The sequence below is a fragment of the Protopterus annectens genome, chromosome 6.part0 (genome assembly GCF_019279795.1).
Source record: "Protopterus annectens isolate FY-2018-M chromosome 6.part0, PAN1.0, whole genome shotgun sequence".
Lineage (NCBI taxonomy): Eukaryota > Metazoa > Chordata > Ceratodontiformes > Protopteridae > Protopterus > Protopterus annectens.
This window is the reverse complement of record NC_056737.1, coordinates 242,044,713-242,059,441: the sequence shown is the minus strand read 5'-3', so window position 1 is coordinate 242,059,441 and position 14,729 is coordinate 242,044,713. Positions and strand designations below refer to the sequence as shown.

The window sequence follows — 14,729 nt, the reverse complement described above, 5'->3', positions numbered from 1 at the left end:
CCTAATAGCTGTGATTAAATTGTTTGTGTATGCTGTTGACTTAACTAGCAAGCACTTTGAGAAACAACAGCAAATTGCGATGAATTAATTCAGACTGTTTCAGCACTATGTGGCAGTGCAGTGTACCATTGTCCAGTGAGAAAATGCCAACCTGAGACACGTGCATATGCCTAGCATAAGAATCATTGCTGTGGGTGATTCATTATATGCATGAGATGTTTGCTGGAGGTCAATATGTCCTTGGTCAGAATTTTTTAATAGCCAGATGCCTCCTGGTGTTCAGATATACTGAAAGACAGCAGTCTGTACACTTAAATTCTTTTTTTGCTGTCTGAAGAAAACATTCCACTGAATTTTTTGTGTCATTGTTTTTGGCAGTCCTGGTGTAAAAAGTATAAATTGTATTTTGTGCTTTTGCTTAAAGCTGTAAGGTGCTGATTTCTTACATAAAACATAAGTGGTGGCTCTTGAGAACAACTGGTAAGTGCTTTTTTGGCCATCTGGTTCCAACTAAAGACACTGCCTTTTATTGCCTGTTGTGGCTCAGTAAAGAGCACAACACACAATCATATGATCAGTGAGGTCTAAACAACAGGGAGCTAATTAATCCCCTTGCTTTCTGAAATATTTGACAGAGAGGAAACCACTTGCTTCATGAGGGTTTCTGAAATATCCATTATTGAAAACATACCTCCAAAATTATGTGGATTACATAAAAGATGTTCAGCAGCAAAGTTATGATCAGTGACAGAGGCTTATGTACTGCTTTTGCAGACAAAAGAATGTCTGGTAATGCTGTTCTGCAATTTGAAAGAAATATGGTATTGTTTTAACAGAATAAAGTATTGGTTTGATAAGTATTGTAAGTTGTAAGACCAAGCAAAGGATTATTATCTGTAAGCATGCATGCATGATGAAGTTCCAGGATGTTACCTTTCAAGAACTTTGTGGTCTCTTTATTATTGTTTGGTGGTTTGTTATTAATATTATATTATTGTTGGAATTTTTCAATATGCATTTAAGTTTTTGAATTTATTTATCTTAAATGAATTCAATTATATATTTTTGTGTGGGTTTTATGTTTTTTATAGGTGTCAAAATATGGTGGTGCTGAGGTAGCGTTGTCGCCTCACAGTTAGACGTTGCCCGTTCGATTCTCAGTTAGAGCGTCTTCTGTGTGGTGACATGCGTGAATGGGCATTCCTTCGTTGAAGGTTGTGCATTAGGCCTGGCAAGCCAGCATGTAAAAATCTACTGCCAATCATTAGCGGGTTCTGCTGTGGTGACCCCTAACCGGGAAAAGCCGAAAGACCTTACTATAGGTGTCAAAATATGTTCGAAAGACATGCGTAGAATGGGCGTGCCTTCGTTGAAGGTTGGGTGTCGAGCTGGCACCTCGGCACCGTAAAAATCTTCTGCCAATCATTAGCGGACCAGAGTTACGCTGTGGCAACCCCTAACTGGGAAAAGCCGAAAGAACAACAATAAAATATGTTCACATTAGATATCACATTATGTGAAATGGAGTTTTTTTTTTTTTTTGGAAGCTAAGCAGGGTTGGCATTGGTTGGTACTTGGATGGAATGCCACCTGGGAACACCAAATGCTGGAGGGTGTGTCTGGGAGAAGCGATGTGATTGCAGAAGGTGGTCACGTGATTGTTCTAATAAACAGTGAAGTTTCAAACTATTGAGATGAAAATGCTTATTGGATGTGTGTGTGTGTATCAAATATAATTTTTTTCTGACTTTTTTGCTCATTAAAGTGCATTTTTAATCTTCACTTGTGAATGCGCTGTTGACAATACACACATTTTGTGGATTTAATTGAATGGATATATGTAGTGATCTGTTGAGAACCATAAGGAACACAAAGTGTTTTTATTTTGTAACTTTGCAGTAATGTATCACAAGACTGGGTAACACTAATGGTTTTTCAAGATGGCTGCACATGGATCTACAACTTAATTTCAGCTCTTCCAGTGTGAAAACAAAAACTGATGGATAAACGGCCAGTAATTTTGACTGTTTTAGTAAGATTCAGTTACTAGCTACTAAGTACACTGCCTGCCAACAAAGAAGAAACGTGGAGAGTTTGAATGAAAACCAACTTGAAAAGGGGAAGAGAAAACACTGACTGGGGAGAATCTCCTACAGCTAAAACAGTTTATGCCCCAGCTTTTGGTACCAGACATAGCTTCCATTAATTTAGAGGAAAAATAAGTCAAATGTGCTCAGAGCTGATTACAATAAATGGAATGTTGAAGGAATATATTGACACAAACAACAAAAGGCAGGAAAAACGGAAAAAGCTTTAAACAAATATTCAAATGAACTGTGATAAAACTACAAAAATTAGAGGTTGAAGTGAAGAAAATGCTTGCTGAATATGAGACATTACAATAAATGGAATGTTGAAGGAATATATTGACACAAACAACAAAAGGCAGGAAAAACAGAAAAAGCTTTAAACAAATATTCAAATGAACTGTGATAAAACTACAAAAATTAGAGGTTGAAGTGATGAAAATGCTTGCTGAATATGAGACTGCTTAGGAAGAGCTGTTTCAAAAAATGGTAGAGTTAGAGGGTAGAGCACACAGAGAAAACCTGAGATTTTCAGCTGTACCAGAAAAACTGGAAGAAACACTATATTAATTTTACGAAAGAACAAATATCTGGACTGGTATTCCACAGCAGGATTTGTTAATTGAAAGGGTACATTGTATGTATGTTCCATACCTGGCCATGGGAAAGTAGCCATGACCTGTATTAGTAAAGGTGAAATCATACCAGCAGAAAGAGTTGATCTTGACAAAATTGTGGCATAAGGGCAAAATATTAAAAATTGGAGATAAAGTGTTTGTGGAAAATGATTATTAACTACACAAGTTAGAAGAATGGCCAGCTTATCCCAGTAATCAGGGAATGTTGAGAGACAGGTGTGAGATCCAACCTATGGTATCCAGCTGTACTCAGAATATTTTTTTCTGGAGAATCATAGTTATTGATGTAAAACCGGAGGAAATACAAAAGTATGACTAATAAGGGGTGAGCCATCAAACAGAAAGGGACTCTGCTTCTCATTCTTCTGATGGCAAGTCTCATAGAGAGACTTTGTCACTCAAACCTTTCTGGTGTTCCACAGGAAAATGCTTGAGAGAGAGGGAAAAAGCACACGAGTTGACTAGAAGAATTGGGAGTACCTTGGACTTTGAACCGGAGTCTGTGGTTAGGAGATGGAAATGAACAGGAGTACCACCAGCAACACTGAAATTAGTAAATAAATGCAAGGCTATATATAAAGCATCAATCACCTTCGTGGAATGTGGCTTTACAAGAAAAAGCAGCTAAAAAAATTGGATTTTTGTTGACTTTGTTAAACTTCTTGGGGTATTGGCAGGCATATGTCCCATTTCATGTCATTAATGTGTGGAAGGACACTCAAAGGGGAAAAAAGGGAGAAAAAGGGGAAAAGTAACTAAGTAAAACAAATTTTCTTAGTATTTGTCTAAAACTTTTTATGATATAAATTGCATGTTATATAGTAAAGTATTTTCAATGATTGTTGTATGTGATGACGATACTAAACAGTTTTTTTTCTCTCGTAATTTTTAGAAATGTGGGCATTACAATGTAAAAAAGAGAAGAAAGGCTGGACAAAAGCATGGTTGGCAATAGGTTGTAATTTTGGGCAGTTAGGGTGAGGGATGGGGTGTGAAAGAGCACTGATTAAAATATATATATATATATATATATATATATATATATATATATATATATAACTGAAATGTTTTCTTTTACCTTTACATGAGTGAATGTCTGGATTAATTTAATCTAATGGAAAGTTTTTTTTTTTTTTTTTTTTTTTTTTGTGAATGCAAGTGGGTTTTATTTAAGAAAACTAAATGTTCTGTGCCAGGTAAGAAATCTGGACCTGAAGGCAGTTCTACATTTTGCTACTATGTGTCCATGAAAACAAGCTGACTAAAGGTGAAGGCAATAAATCAAGAGGTCTGGACATTGTTTATTGAGAGAAACTTAAAAGGTACAAGGGCAAGGGGTCCAGTTAAAAGTAAAATTTGAAATTATTGGAAGTGAGTAAGAGCAGCTTTTTTAGTAATTAAATACTCTTACATTTACTAGAACAGTGTACATTTTAGTTTTGTTTAAAAATAGCCAGTGTACTTTTTCTTAAGGTTAAAAGTTTAATGTTTTCTAAAAACAGATAAGTTGTTTTTCACATCCGGGAGATGAATAAAGAAATGACAAGAAAAGAGCAATTAGTGTAAGTAGGAGTACATGCTGTAACACTCATCTTAGCATGGATAACCTTAATTTTAGGTTAATTACCAGTGGATGCAGCTGACAATTTGGGACAATTGTTCCTATCAGGAGGGTTAATCTTCAGTATTTGAAGATATATATATATATATATATATATATATATATATATATATATATATATATATATATGTATATGTATATATGTGTGTATATATATATATATATATATATATATATATATATATATATATATATTTGTGTGTGTTTTAGGTTAGTAGGTTCTGGGGTGTTTTTAAGGGTTTTCATTAAAACAAGAAGTCCTGTAAAATGTGACGTAGGTTCACATGGAGATGACAAGAAACAAGCATATGAAGGATCAACCTGACAAACAGTGGGTGCATGTAACACAAAGGCTGGAAATAAACATTTAAAAAAGCTGTCATATGTAATAGGTGGAAATATTAATGTCTTATTATAATGGCTGCACTGAACATATTTTGTACTGTGAATGGCCTCACAGGTATAGACAGAAATGCAAGAGTACTGAATTTAAAAAATGCAGAGTGCAAATAGCAGTGCTACAGGAGACACATTTGGAAAGAAGTGAGCACATGAATTTGATTTCAAGATGGATATTTAGCAGACTGTTAGGGACAAAGGGAAAGAGGAGTATTTGTACTAATTGCTAGAGGAGCTCCAGAAGTGATAGAAGGGGAAATGATGGTAATGGTATAATTGTGGTAGTAAGGGGCTACAGGCAAGGGAGGAGGATTACACTGACATGTATTTATATTTCACTTTAAAACTGCTGTTATGCAGCTTAAGAACATTTTCAGAGAAATAATCAGCTTTCAGATGGGAATATTACTTATAGGTGGGATTGGAACTTGATTTGCAACAGTGAAAAATATAACGAGTAGATTTCTGAAGAAATGTATGAAAATATTTGGTATGAAAGATGTGAATTCAGTAATAGGAGCTCTTGACACAACTTGCATATTATTCTGCAAGGCTCAATAACTGTGCTAGATTAGACAGAAATTCTATTTCACAAGAACATGTACATTTAATTGAAAGCGCCAACACAGATCTAAAAACTATATCCAGTAATGCACCAGTAGCAAATAAAATAAAAATGCAGGGTAATGAAGTACAAGTGAGACACTGGCGCTTCTCCGTATACCTGTTAGAGACAAATTTAAGGAATGTGTAGTCGTAGTGGAAATTATTTGAGAGCTGTTAAGGAAGATAGAAACTTCTTCAGAAGTTATAGCTAGTAAATGGGATAAAATGAAAGTAGAGTTTAAAAAAGTAGGGTAGAAATAAAAGAAAAAGAGAGGTGGTTAGGAAGAAAGACAAATTATTTAGAGGTACTGACAAAGGTTAAAGTATCAGAATAAAGGGGTGTCTTACAGAACAAGAAAAGGTGTAAATGCAGAGTGCTAAAGAGAAAATACGGAAGCATCTGGATAATATGCATGAGTTTAGAAAAATTGCTGTTAAACATTGTTTTTTCATAACTACAGAGCACAAAATCTTTTAGCATAACGACACAGGCAACAGAAAGTAGAAAGGGTTGTTGCTAAACTTGAGAAGCCTATAATAAGAAAATAACCAGAGATCATGTAGAGGTATTGGAGATATTTTGAATTTTTATGAAAATTTGTATAAAGCAGAGAAATGTGGAAATCCATAAATAATTCCATTTGTGTTGTTCCTTTAAGACTTGGGTATGCCAAGGTTAGAGGTAGATGAGGTTCAGCAGTTAACAGTTAAGATAGGAGGATATGAGATAAAAACATTGATGTATAATCAGTTTGCAGGAGAGACTCCAGAAATACAGTATTCTTATGGAAGTTTGGAAGCTAGGAGGGAAGATAGTGATACAGATGTGGAAGGTCTTGTTTAACAGAATTTTAAGAGAAGGGGGAGAACCACCATCCTGGAAGAAAGCGGTGGTGGCTCTAATACCTAAATAGAGTTTAGACCCGTTTCATTTTTAAGTCATGATTATAAAGTGGTTATATCTGTAGTAGTTTAAGAATGGTAAAGGTGTTGCCAAAACTGAAAGCTATGGATCAGTTTGGTTTTGTGGTTAATAGAACAGTGATGATCCGGAGGGGAAACAGAATGTAAGAAAATACCTCTGTTGTTGGTGAACCTTGATGCAGAGAAAGCATTTGACAGAATAAGGTGGGATTTTATGAACAGGGCAATGGAAGCATTTGCATTCCCTGATACAATAACGTCAATATATATGAGGGATCGGAGACACAAATGAAAGTGGCAGGGTTCCTTTTTGATAAGCTGTGTCTGAACAGAGGAACAAGGCCAAGGGTGTCGTCTTCCTCTTTTATTTGCTTAATATTTAGAGCCATTGGCAAAGAAAATAAGGAACTCAAAGCTGTTATTGGTATGGTAATCAAAATAAAAGTTGACTTTATTTATAGACAATATTGTTTTGCATTTGATAGAAGCACAGAAGGACATCTCTGTGTTGTAGAACATTGTGGTACAGGTTCCAGTCTTTTTGGGATATGAAATTAATGAAGACGTCAAAACAAAGGCTGTAAGCTGTAAACTGTGTACCCACACACAAATTGGTTCAGCAATACTCATGTTTTTGGGGACATTATAAAATGAAGTATTTAGGAGTACGGGTTAAAAGGATTCTGGTATGGCAGCTAAGGATATCGGTGGAGAGACTAAACAAAAGATGATACCAAAAGTGAGAAAATGGAAGCTGCTGTTTATGCATAGCAAGATACAAGCAGTGAAAATGTTTTTAGTTCCATTAGTTTTATATACAGGTCAGGCTTATTTTTATCAACCAGAGAAGAAGTTGTGAACAGTAATTAATGAAGAGTTGAAGGATTTTATCTGGGAGGGGAATAGGGCAAGGTCAAGTGGGAAAAGTTTATTCTACCAATAGAATAAGGTGATTTAGAATCATCTGACTTGAAGGGATATTTTAAAGCTACACAGTTAAGGCTCAGTTATATAACACAAGCAGAAAATTGTGATTCAAAGTGGCAAGGGATGATGAAACGGGGAAGGGGATTCAAGAAATAAGGTGAGAGTGAGATTTTGGATGCAGATCCTTAAGGAGAATCACAACAACCATACAGAGCACAGGATGAAGTTGAAGAGAAGGTGCCACAGGAAGATGCTGTGGAACTTTCTATAGAATGCCCACAGGAAACAGAAAACAAGGGATGTGCCCACAGTTTGGAAGAAAATGAACTAAGAGAAGAGTTGCTTGATTTAATAGACATGGATAGGTGTATTAATATCTATGAGAGAAATAGACTGCAAAAGGTCAATACAACCGCAAAATTTAGAACTCGGATAAAACTAATTTTTTTTATGTCTTTCGGCTTTTCCCGGTTAGGGGTCCCTACAGCGGAACTCCGGTCCGCTAATGATTGGTAGTTGATTTTTATGTACCGACTTGCCAGGCCTGACGCACAACCTTCAACAAAGTGACTCCCATTCACGCATGTCTCCACACAGAAGATGCTCTAGCTGAGAATCGAACCGGACAGCGTCTTACTGTGAGGCGACAATGCTACCGCAGCACCACCACCGTGACTAATGAACACAGTAATTAGGGCTGTCCATAGAGATTCATATGATATAACAGAAGTAAACAAGTTATATTACTGTGCTGCTAAATTAATAACTGAAAAAGTTTTACCACAAGAACACACAGGGTAGCGAGGGAAAGGAAGGGGAGAAATTGAATACCATCATGGAAATATCAAACAGTGAAACTATAAAGCAGCTAAGACAAGAAGTGTCACTTTTACAAGACTATAGAAGAGGGAACAGATCAACAAAAATACTAAGAAAGATAGGTGTGATAAAAGCAATGTGCAGTATTAAAACAGACAGCACTATTGCAAACAAACTAAATACTTCAGCACAGGTGGAAAAATTTAGATGATACAAAGATAAATATATAGGAAAGGTACAGAATAAACTATTGATGACCCAAAAAAGTTTTGTAGAGAATTGGGAAATAAGGTAAAAGGAATTCAGAGACCGCCAAAAAAGTGGAAGTAGATACATTTTGGAGAAGTACCTAAGCCACATAACAAAGATGCTGAATGGGTAGAAGTAAAAGAAAGAATAAGAGGGTTAAAGGTACAGGATATGAAATGGGATGAAGTAACAGCCAGAGAGATTGAAACAAAGTTAAGGAAAGCCTCTAATTGGAAAACACCAGGCCCAGATGCAGTACCTAACTTTTGGCTGAAAGGATTAACATCTTTGCATGAAGATTTAGTCATGAGTAAGAACTGTTTATATGCGCACCACGAACATCACCAACCTGGTTAACAACAGGAAAAACAATGCTCCTACTCAAGAGTGAACCTGCAAGCTACCCTAAAAATTATAGACCAATAACTTGCCTTCCGACGATGTATAAACTGTACACAGGAATTGATGCCAACAGAGTTTATAGTCATTTAGAAGAAAACTCAATTGTGGCAGTAGAACAAAAGATCGGTACAAGAAAGTCACATGGAACAACAAAGGATCATTTGTTGTTAAAGTCATAGTGAAGAACTGTAAAAAGGGGAAGAATTTAAGTATGGCATGGACTGATACAAAACAAAATCATTTTATAGTATCCCACATTCATGGATAAAAGAGTGCTTAAAAATGTGTAAGATACACCCTACACTAATTGACTACATTACAGTGATCATGAAACAGTGGCAGTCCACTTTGCAATTAAGCCTTGATAAAGGACAGATTATTATCCCAGGGATAAAAGTTCAAAGGGAGATATTCCAGGGTGACTCTGTTACAGTTGCTATTCTGCCTTGCCCTTAACCCTTTAAGCTGTTTACTGAACAGCTTAAGCCACAGCTACAATTTGGCTCCTAAAAACAACAGTGTGTAAAGACTTCTCATAGTCTCTTTGTCGATTGATTTAAAAATGTATAGCTCATCAGATGAGGAATTGAAAGCACAGCTGAAGGTTGTCAAAACTTTTTCAGATGATGTAAAAATGTCATTTGGTCTTGATAAGTGTGCAGAATAAACCTTTAAAGCAGGAAAACTGCAGCACCAGGAAAACGTCAGTTTGGGACAAGAATGTGATATAAAAGAACTTAAGCAAGGAGGAGTATATCACTATTTGGAAAATGGATCAACAATAAAACATGAACAAATGCAAATAAAACTTAGGAAGGAATACTTTAGAAAATGTATTAATTCTGAAAACAGCGTTGACATCTAGGAACAAATCCCAAGCTATAAACCAATTTCCTCTTCCTGTCCTGACTTACAGTTTTGGAGTGATTGACTGGCCCCAAAACATGTTGGATAGATTGGATAGGAAAACAAGAAGGATGCTTCATGCTCACTAAATGATTTATAAGCATCAGTGTATACTAATATTATATATTCCCCATTCCAAAGGAGGGATGGTCCTCTTTGAAATTGGTTACATATAATATAGATTTATAAAAATCAGTGTATACCAAGATTATATATTTCCCATTCTGAAGGAGGAATGGTCCTCTGAAATTGATTGCATGTATAGATCAGCAGATATGTGTGGGGTCCCTGTAATTGTGGGACTCCACACATATCTGCTGACCTCACAAGATCCAAATGTAGTGAAAGTCTTGAAACATGAAGAGAATAAATCTATGATGACTTCTCTGCTTAAATTAGCAGAAGCATATTAGCATCAAGCAGGAATGGAAATCAAACCAGAAGTAGATAAAAATCAGGCAGCAACTGAATGTGCCAAAAAACGAAAGAATATAAGGTGAAGGACCAGATGAGAAGGCAAGACATATGGAAAAAAGCATAAATATAGTTGCAAGTATAGAAAACTTCTGGGAGAACCTCATGTTGGTGAGGAACGAACGTAGTAATGGTTAAGGAGAGGCAAATTCAAACCAAGAGATAAAAGGTTAATATAGTCAGCCCAAGACAGTGGGCTATGTATACGGTGGTTTACAAAGTCTAGTTAACATGTTGGAGAAACAGACAAATGTAGGTTTTGTAAACCGAATTGGAAGCAGTTGCACACTTTGTTGCTGGTTGCGTTATACTAATGCCAGAAGGACTGTATACTAAAAGGCATAATAATGTGGCAAGATTGTTGCACTGGGGATTGTGTAAACATTATGGTATCGAAGTGGCTGAAAAACACTGGAAACATGAGCCACAAAGCATCATAGAAAATGATGAAGTTTATCTCACATGGGATCACCCATTATCAACAGTTCAAAAGATAGATGCCAGAAAACGGGATGCAGTGATCCAAGAAAAGAAGAGAAAAGTAGCATTGATCATTGAAATTGCCACACCCAGTGACTTCAGTGTCTTGTGTACAGAGAGACACAAAGTCAAAAAATATCAGGATCTGTAGGCAGAAATGAGAGCAGTTTGGAAGAAAGATACCCAGACAGTTCCAATAGTAGTAGGAGCAATGGGTCTTATAAAAAAAAAATCTACAGTCGTACTTGAATATGTTACCAATCCATGCAACTTCGTACAAGCTGCAAGAGGAGTCCTTACTGGGCACATTGCAGGTGCTGTGAAGAGCACTTTTGGCTGACATCAAAGATTGAAACCATACTAATTTCATGAACTTTAATTGTACTTTGATTTAGGAATCCTGTCCATTCCTGTCATGGTATTAGAAACCCAGAAGATTTGGAGAAATTAAAAAAAAGTTATGAAGATTAAGAAGCTTAGTAAAGTAGAAGTTAAAAAAAAAATAGAAGTTTAAGTTATGGAGTGCCTGCGAAGTTAAGGATTGGGTGTAGAACGTCTAACATAGGTTACATCAGAGCATGATGGAGTGAGTCCCCAAAGTAAGGAGAAGCAAGAAGATCAGGAGACATCTGAAGAAAAAATATGGACATGGGAAAGAAAAAGAGATTTAATATGGTGTAATATTTATGCAAAGGAGAAAGCAAAACTAACCAATACAAAAAAAGCAGCACCAAAGATATTTGAAGAGAAATAGAGGAAAAGGAATCCAGACATGGAAAAGTTTGCAATACAAAAAATAGGAAGACAAAGAGGAAAAGTAGAAAAGGAGATTAGTAATGGAGAAGTTAAAGAAATAGAAATTGAGGTTATGGCATTCCTGCAAAGTGAAGGATTCATTGTAGAAAATCTAATTCAGAAAGCACCGCAACAGGATAGAGCAATGGGTATCCAAATAAGGGGGAAACCAGTGGAACAGGAAGCAATTGGTGGTCAGGTGCCATATGAAGATATTTTGGAGCCTTCCACAGGAAAACAGTATAAACATTCACTTGAAGCTAGACAGCAAGGGAAGGAACTGGAATCTCTGATGCAATATTGAGGAGTGATAGGCGAGTGAATTCTCGTATGACAAAGCAACAGATGGCACAGGATGAAATTTGAAGGGAGTGCACCACAGGAAGATGCTATAGAACTTTCTGTAGAATGCCCACAGGAAATGAAAAACAAAAAGTTTTCCCTCAGTATGGAAGAAAATGAGCTAAGAGAAGAGTTGCTTGATTTAATAGACATAGATATATTAAGATCAATGAAAGAAATAGACTGCAGAAGGTCAACAAAACTCAGAAGTCAGAAGTTTTATAGAACAAAAGAACACAGTAATTAGGACTGTCCATAGAGGTCCATGCAACATAACAGAAGTAAACAGGATATATTACTGTGCAGCTAAATTAATAACTGCTAACGTTCTACCACAAGAACACAGGGTTATGAGGGAAAGGAAGGGAAGAAATTAAATACCATCATGAAAGTATCGAATAGAGAACACCGTAAAGCAATTAAGACAAGAAGTGTCATTGTTAGAAGAGGGAACAGATCAACAAAAATACTTAGAACGATAGATGTGATAAAATTATGCGCAGCAGTAGAACAGATCAGGATCTGTCATGCACTGTCACAAATTACAAACTAAAAATCTCAGCATAGGTGGAAAACTTAGAAGATATGCAGATAAATGTAAAGGAAAAGTACAGAATAAGCAATTTATTGTTGACCCCAAAAAAGTTTTTTAGAGAATTGGGAGACATGGTAAAAGGAATTGAAAGACCGCCAAAAAAAAAAAAAGAAGAAAGATGCATTTTGGAAAAGTATTTATGAAGATCCTGTGGAACACAGCAAAGATGCTAAATGGATAGAAGTAGTAAAAGAAAGAATAAGTTTAAGGGTACAGGATACTAAATGGGATGAAGTAACAGCCAGAGACATTGAAACAAAGATAAGGAAAGCCTGTAATTGGAGAACCCTAGGGCCCAGATGCAGTACCTAACTTTTGGTTAAAAGTATTAACATCTTTTCAAGAAGATTTAGCCATGAGCAAGAACTGTTTTTATATGTGCACCCTGAACCGACACCATCCTGGCTAACAACAGAAAAAAACAGTGCTCGTATTTAAGAGTGAACCTGCAAGCTACCCTAAAAATTATAGACCAATAACTTGCCTTCTGACAACGTATAAACTGTACACTGGAAGTGATGCTGACAGAGTTTATAGTGATTTAGAAGACACTCAATTATGGCAGTAGAATAAAAGGGCAGTAAAAGAAAGTCATATGGAACAAAGGATCATTTATTGTTAAATAAAGTCATAGTGGAGAACTGCAAAAAGGGGAAGAATCTAAGTATGGCATGGATTGACTACAGAAAAGCATTTGATAGTATCCCACATTCATGGATAAAAGAGCACCCTACACTGATTGACTACATTACAGTGACCATGAAACAGTGGCAGACCACTTTGCAATTAAGCCATGTTAAAGGACAAATTATTATCCCAGGGATAAAAATTCAAAGGGGGGATATTCCAGGGTGACTGTCAGCGTTGCTATTCTGCCTCGCCCTTAACCCATTAAGCTGTTTACTTAACAGCTTAGGCCACGGCTATAATTTGGCTCCTAGAAAACAACGAAGTGTAAAGACGTCTCATCTTCTCTTTGTCGATGATTTAAAACTGTATAGCTCATCAGATGAGGAACTGAAAGTACAACTACAAGTTGTCAAAACTTTTTCAGATGATATAAGAATGTCATTTGGTCTTGATAAATGTGTAAAAGCAACCTTTAAAGGAGGAAAACTGCAGCACTAGGAAAACATCAGTTGGGTCAAGAATGTGATATAAAGGAACTTGAGCAAGAGGCAGTGTATAAATATTTGGGAACTGACGAAGGATCAACAATATAGCATGAACAAATGCAAATAAAACTTGGTAAGAAATACTTTAGAAGACTTAAATTAATCCTGAAAAAAGCATTGACATCTAGGAACAAAATTCAAGCTGCAAACCAATTTGCTTTTCCTGTCCTAACTTATAGTTTTGGAGTGATTGATTGGCCCCAAAACCTGTTGGACATATTGGACAGGAAAACAAGAAGGATGCTTCATGCTCACCAAATGATTTATAAAAATCAGTGCATACCAAGATTATATATTCCCTGTTCTGAAGGAGGGATGGGCCTCCTTGAAATTGATTACATGTATAGATCTGCAATCTTGGGACTGCACACACATCTGCTGACCTCACAAGACCGAAATGTAGTGAAGGTTTTGAAACACGAGGAGAATTAATCTAAGATGACTTCTCTGCTTAGTCTAGCAGAAGCATATCAGCATCAAGCAGGAATGGAAATCAAAACAAAGCAAAAGGTGCGGCACTTGTACAATAAACCAGGAAAAATAAAATAAAATAAAAAAAATGCACGCTGGAGTAATCAGCACAACAATCCACTTTATTAAACAGAAATTGAGCCCTTTCATCCCTCTACAACAGGGCCTTCATCCGAATGTAAAAAATTAATGAACAGTCCTGCTAAATACCTTTCAGACAACTGCAATTGGATAAAATTTCACCAATGACATGCTATTTTAAAACCAGTAAGTCACACATCACAGGTGTCCCTTTTAGAAAAGTTAAAAAGTTTTATATTAAAAATCTGTTTACTTCTAACCTGTTATTTTAAAAAACTTTTATGCTTTTCAAGCAATATAGTGTAACAACAATAAAATGTATTTCTTTTGCTTGTAATAGATATCAAAATAAAGTAATATATCAAGTCTTCTCAGAGCCTGTCGGCTTTCTCTTTTAAAACTGAAGCTATAGATGTAGATTCATTCAAATGTGGGGGCAAATTTGCAGCTAACCTCAGTTGCCAGTGCAACTCCTTTCTGTGTAAAAGATTTTTCCAAACCCCTCCCCTGAGATCTGTGTTAATGGTTTCCAAATACCAAATGTAAACTTATTAAAATTTTCACATATTATAGAATGTCTGTATAAAGCATTGGTTTCTTTTTTGTTCTTGATGTGGTAGGTATGCTCATATATCCCATTTTTGAGTGTCCGCTCGGTCTTTCCTGCATAGTATGCAGCACATGTTTCACATGTAGCCGAATAAACCAGTTTGGAACTTAAACAGATGTTCTTCGTGT

General features: G+C 36.1%; 1 protein-coding gene across 1 annotated transcript in view; it reads left to right on the top strand.

Annotated features, from left to right (window-relative positions):
• The window catches only part of DCAF5 (DDB1 and CUL4 associated factor 5), a 686,846-nt gene that overhangs the window by 133,822 nt on the left and 538,295 nt on the right, over window positions 1-14,729 (top strand). The window lies entirely within an intron of this gene.